The sequence below is a fragment of the Triticum aestivum genome, chromosome 6A (genome assembly GCF_018294505.1).
Source record: "Triticum aestivum cultivar Chinese Spring chromosome 6A, IWGSC CS RefSeq v2.1, whole genome shotgun sequence".
NCBI lineage: Eukaryota > Viridiplantae > Streptophyta > Magnoliopsida > Poales > Poaceae > Triticum > Triticum aestivum.
In genome coordinates, this window is record NC_057809.1 from 440,173,583 (window position 1) to 440,179,867 (window position 6,285).

Below are 6,285 nucleotides of genomic sequence, written 5' to 3' on the forward strand. Positions count from 1 at the left end.
AAGCAGCAAATTGAATACCAAACATTAGTATACTACTGCTGAGGCATTAGTATAATGAACAGAATAATAAATAGATCTTGAAGCATTAGTATACTGCTGCCGAGGCCAAAACCAAACAAATGCAATGGCAACACTAACGTAAGAAGCAAAGTAGATCTGCCCACTATCATACAATACTATCATACAATGCAATGTCAACACTAATGTAAGCAGCAAAGTAGATCTGCTCGCTATCCGCCTAAGCAAACACAGAAGTACAATGCTTGAGATACATGTATGGACCAAGAAAAACAGGCAATGTGACGATAGTATGAGCGAACAATAACTCTGTGAGTAAAAAGAACATAAATAATACAACAATCTCTGACCACCTAGGTAGTAACTAGAATGGTTGCTTGCTGTTCATGAGTGTCAACCATCAGCATGCATGTACATCAAAAAGAAAACAATAGGATTCATCTTTCCCATATACAACAATCAACAAACATCTAACATCATTACATTACCGCAAAAGAAAAGTCCAGAATTACCAAAAGGTTGCATTCTAACAAAATTGACAACAAATTCCATGTACATACTAACCAGTATGTGTTAATGGAGTGACAAAAAAAATTCTCACTAGCTGGGAGTTATTGGTATATAGTGTTCTGACATGTGCAACTCTAACTAAACTGATCATAGAAGTGGAAAGACCTACAAGAACAAGTTCAATCAGAATCGAGGCATGTAAAATTTTAAGCGCCATCATAACAGATCTACAAAAACAAACCATGATCATCATGCATCAGGATTTACGTTTCTAGCAAAACAACAAAGAGATAAGAGAAAAGATAAATGCTGGGAGTACATCAAAAGTCCTAGAAATTCACATCTCCTAAGGAGCAGAAGCAGGGATAAGAGAGCGTGCATGCATGCCTAGATCGTGCATGCCTTGCTTCTTCCAACTTCAACCTAGAGCTCACGTCGAAACATGAATGAAGGCAATCATCTGCATGTTGTAAAACAAAATGGTTATGAACTCAGCAGTACATACCAAAACACCACATTAAACTTGTACATCAGTACATACCAAAATACAACATTAACTTGTTCAGGAGTGCATACCAAAATACTACCGAAATACTCTGCATTAAACTTGTACAACAATACTACCGAAATACTCTGCATTAAACTTGTACAACAGTACATACTAATCTGAGCATTCTATACTTGTGTAGTTAGATCTAATCTACTAGTCTACAAGGTTGGGGGAATAATTAGATAGTTGTATTAGATATTTCCTTCAGGTTTTCTAGAAGATTCACTATAAATGAACTGAATGTTTCTTTGTTTTCAGACCAGCTGGACATATTCAACTTGTCAAGAAAAATGAAGAAATGTGAAGGTCAAACTATGTAACCGCAAATTTAAACTACTTAACTCATTTTGCACGAACACCAGGAACATATTAACTAATTTGTTAAAAGAGTTCTGCTGATCAGTATACTGATCCCTTGGGCCTTGTGTGGAGTGGATAGCATATACCACATGGTTCATTGCAAGCATAGCAAGTAAGCAAGCACATCATCCATCTAGACTATTACAATGGAGATGTTAGAAAGCCACAAAAGCAACTGAAGCAATTGTAGGAAAGCTAATTACATCAACTTAAAAGATGTTCTACAACTCAAATTCCATTCCTTCTCTTCTTCCGTCTAACAGATTATTAACAAAGTGAATTGAACTATCAAATACATAATGCTCCTACAGTTAAGCAGCCATGTGAAACTAAACCCGCAATTTACTTGCCCACTCAACTAGCAAGTGACTAAGCTCGACACATCACTTACAGATAAACACTCAAGAGTATGATTAGAAGGGGAGAAACAAACCAGGCAGGACGACGCGGGAGGGGAAGAGCTCCTGCATCATGCCCTCACGCTCCTCGAGGAACTGCTCCGGGGTGAGTAGGCTAGCGAGGCTGCACTCGTTGATGAAGATGTGCGTCGACTCGGTGGCCTTTTCACCCATCATATTGGCCTTGAGGGACCAGTCGAACACCTTGCCGTACCTCGCGAGATCTTCTCCTGCACCTCCGTGTAGAACCCCTCTGTGTCTGCGCCCGCCCACACCAAGCCATAGAATCAGGCAAGACATTGAAAACAATAGGGCGCAAGAAACAATAGGTAGAGGTGGGGAGCAGGTACCGAGGAGGAGGCCGTCCATGTAGAATACATGGCACACCAGAACCACAAATTCATGGCCAAGAGCACATTAATGTGCCATAATCCGGTGTATTCGTAGTATGTCACATGAGTTTCTGGACTAAGAGGCAGCTTGTAAGAAAGCAAGAGGAAAAACTATAGCCATCCATTGAATTGCACGAGGAGAGTCAGAGCAGATAGAGCTGCAGAAAGAGGCTCCTGGAAATGAAACAATAGCAAGTAATGTAAGAAAGTGAACATGAGAAACAAAGTGATTTAACCGTGGTACTAGACACAAAGTTATAAAGACTAACATGGAGCTAGAGGTATCTGAAACACAGAAGCACGTTTGAGAGGCCATTTGCCATGATACTTGACCGGCCCTAGTCCAAGCTCTTCCCTTTCCTGCTCTCTTTCCATCATACAATGGTATCAGTATTCGCTGTTGCAGTTCCACTCCTTCCACTTCAAGTACAATGGCTCGTGCGCGTACCATGCTGTACCACTAGGCTGGTCATCGGTCAGCACAACACAATGTTTAATAGAATCCTCTTTCATGGTGCCAGTTCTTTGACATTCTTCGAAGCAAGCTCTGGTAAAAAAGGGAAGGAAAACATGAGTAACTACTAGCATGCTGGTTGGTTGCTAGTCAAGTCAGTAGCTCGAAGTGTATGAACAAAATCAGCGCATCTTCGTAGAGCCAAATACAATAGCTTCTTTGTTGTTGCTAATGTTCCTGAATTTGAAATTCTGGATATTACTGAATTTGACATCTGAATATTATCGCGTGGCTGCAAGCCCACCACAGAGAAACAGGGGGGATGGATTCAACCGCATCTAGATATTCCCAGCTCTAACTACAAAACCAGTTGCAGTTCCCTAGAAACCACGGTAGTACTAGTACTAGTATCAATGTTAATCCACCAATCAACAGCATGTGGTAGAATATAGTACTCTACTAGAAATAAGACGAGAGCTGCGTACTATTAGCACATAGCTCTACGTGTATCACCCGGTTGCTTGTCCGCGATACTGTTCCACAATAGGCAATCATAATCCGAGACAAGAAGTCGAGCAGGCCACACGCAAGGGATGGGAACCACCCCAACCACGAGGAGATTAAACAAGGGATGAATCTAGGGGAGGAAGTCTCACCTGTAGAGCGGATCGGTGTCGCCCTCCGAGATGTCGTCGGCCGCCGCAACAGCAGCGGCCAAGGCCGTGGCCACGAGGCCGAGGAGCAGCATTAGTGGCCCTCTCCTAGTGGGAGTGCAGCCTGTAGAGCAGCAACCTCTCATGTGGATGATATAGGTCGGTAACAAGTGGTAGGGCGAGGTCCGTGGGATTGGGAGGTGGAGATCGAGCGAGGAAGGAAGGGATGCAACAAACCTGAGCTGAGGGGGGAGAAGGGAACCTGAGCCGAGGTTGGAGCCCAACCATGCGAGCAGTCGAGCAGGGGATCGAGCTGGGAGGCGCTGGTGATCTAGCCAGGCAGGGGCGCGGTCAACGCCCTTGACACCACGTGTGTGAGTGCACTCGATGTGTCTTGGCAAGGGCGGTGCTTGATGCAGGGGGACTTGATGCGTTCGAGGAGTGATGGTATGCAGTGAAGGAAGAAAGCCAGGGAGGTCCGGCGGGCGGCGGGACGGCGGACTTGGGCGGTGGAGATCGACGCGGCGACGGCTTGGCGTGTGCTTGGCGGGGCATCGATGAACAAGGGCTGACGGAGGTTGAAGATGGTTTCGAGCGGAGCGGACTTGGAACTCCGGCGACGGCTCGATGAGGAAGTCCATGGAGGCCTCCTTGCACAGAGAAGTACATAGGGGTGTTGAGACTTGAGAGAAAAAAAGGAAGAGATAAACAGAGGGAGGAAGAAGAGCGGGGGAACACGATGACCCGCGGGACTTCGGCCGATGGCAGAGCTGCTCCGGTGAGGCGCGAGGCCAAGGCAGCGGAGGCTGATGCTGGATCGCGTTGGATCTCCCTCCCTTGGGTTCTTCTCTCCCTTCTGGTGAGGTAAGGGGAGGGGTGAGAAGAGGAGGGCATGGAGGATGCCATGGATGGAGGCGTGCTATGCCGGAGGGAGGTGGCGGCGAGCTCTCACTCTGTCTCGATCTGGAAGGGTTCGAGTGATTCGAGCGATCTGGATGGATGTGGGGAAGAAAGGAGGCAGGGGGTGGATGGAAAATGACCAGGCTAGGGTTGGTGTGGAAGGGTTCAACACTGCCGTTTGATCCGCAAGCATCCAACGGTGTTTGATGCACGATCCGCGTGAGATGTTCAAGGATCAATCAAAATGTAGTAGGACGTTATGACCATTTAAATTGATCATAGTTGACTAAAAATAATGTGTTAAAATCATGTCAACTATTTTATGAGCTGGAAATTAAAAAAAGAATATATTTGCATAAGTTTGCATCTTGGAATAGTTCAAATGAGATTATATTTTACACAAGTTTGCATCTTGGAATGAGAAACAATGTTGACAAAGGAAATTTTCATTTTCTTTGCATGGAAATTTCATTTTCTATTTTTTGAGTGTCCAAAATGAATTTCTTTTGTGAAGGACCTACCATATATTTGTTTCAATATTGGACCAAATCATTTTTATAAAATACTAGGTCATATATAATGCACAATTGACCAAATGGTTGGGTGTCAAAAGTTTCGATCCATCTCTCGTGAAAAAGACAAATTTTCGCCGATTTAGTAGGAAGCGCGTAAAATTTGAACTGCAGCTACCTCATAGTTTGCTATTTATTTTTTCCAAAAATCATTTCTAGGTACATAAGTATCTATTTAATTAGACAAACACAAAAAGGTTTTCAAGATTCAACCACTAGCTAGGAACAATCAAGCCCGCCGTTTTGAGCGCATTTTGAAACGAGCATAAAAGATTCAAAAAAATTCAAAAAATGGAAAACCTTCGCATTGTGTCATTATATGTGACCAAGTTATCAGGAAAAATAATAAACTTGTAATACGGTAATTTTTTTTAAAAAAGTGTTCTCAGAAACGAGCTATCATGCGTAAAGATGCATGGCTTTCAAGCCAAATGATCAATCTTATGGCCACATTCATGACACAGTTTCTTCAAATGATCTCATATTGTGCACAAGGGTGCATCTTGGAATGGCAAACAATGTTGCCTAAGAAAGTTTTCATTTTCTTTTGACAAAAAAATCATTTTCTATTTTTAGAGTGCCCAAAATGAGTTTTTCTTGTGAAGGACCTACCATATATTTGTTGCAATATTGGACCAAATCATTTTTATAAAATACTAGGTCATATATAATGCACAATTGACCAAATGGTTGGGTGTCAAAAGTTTCGATCCACCTCTCGTGAAAAAGACAAGTTTCCACCGATTTAGTAGGAAGCGGGTAAAATTTGAACTACAGCTGCCTCATAGTTTGCTCTTTATTTTTTTTCAGAAATCATTTCTAGGTACATAAGTATCTATTTAATCAGAGAAATATCAAAAGTTTTCCAAGATTCAACCACTGGCTAGGAACGGTCAAGCCCGCAGTTTTGACCGCATTTTGAAACGGGCATAAAAATAAAAAAAATAAAAAAATTGGAAAACCTTCGCATTGGGGTCATTATATGTGACCAAGTTTCCAGGAAAAATTAATAAACTTGTAATATGACAATTCTTTTGAAAAAGTGTTCTTAGAAATGAGCTATCATGCATGAAGATTCATGGCTTTCGAGCCAAATGATCAATCTTATGGCCTCATTCATGACATATTTTGTTCAAATGATCTCATATCATGCACAAGGGTGCATCTTGGAATTCCAAATAATGTTTCCTAAGGGAGTTTTCATTTTCTTTGCATGGAAAATTCATTTTCCGTTTTTCGAGTGCCCAAAATGATTTTTTTTGTGAAGGAACTACCAAATAATTGTTGCAAAAATGGACCAAATCAATTTTGTAAAACACTAAGCCATGTTTAATGCACAATTTACAAAATGGTTGGGTGTAAAAAAATTTTATCCACCTCTGGTGAAAAAGACAAATTTCCGCCGATTCAGGAGGAAGCGCGTCAAATTTGAACTGCAGCTGCCTTATAGTTTGCTCTTTATTTTTTTCCAAAAATCA

The 6,285-nt window shown here is 42.0% G+C and overlaps 1 pseudogene; it reads right to left on the bottom strand.

The window, feature by feature from the left end:
• Positions 1–441: 441 nt before the first annotated feature.
• Positions 442–4,366, bottom strand: LOC123127797 (uncharacterized; annotated as a pseudogene).
• Between the last annotated feature and the right edge of the window lie 1,919 nt (positions 4,367–6,285).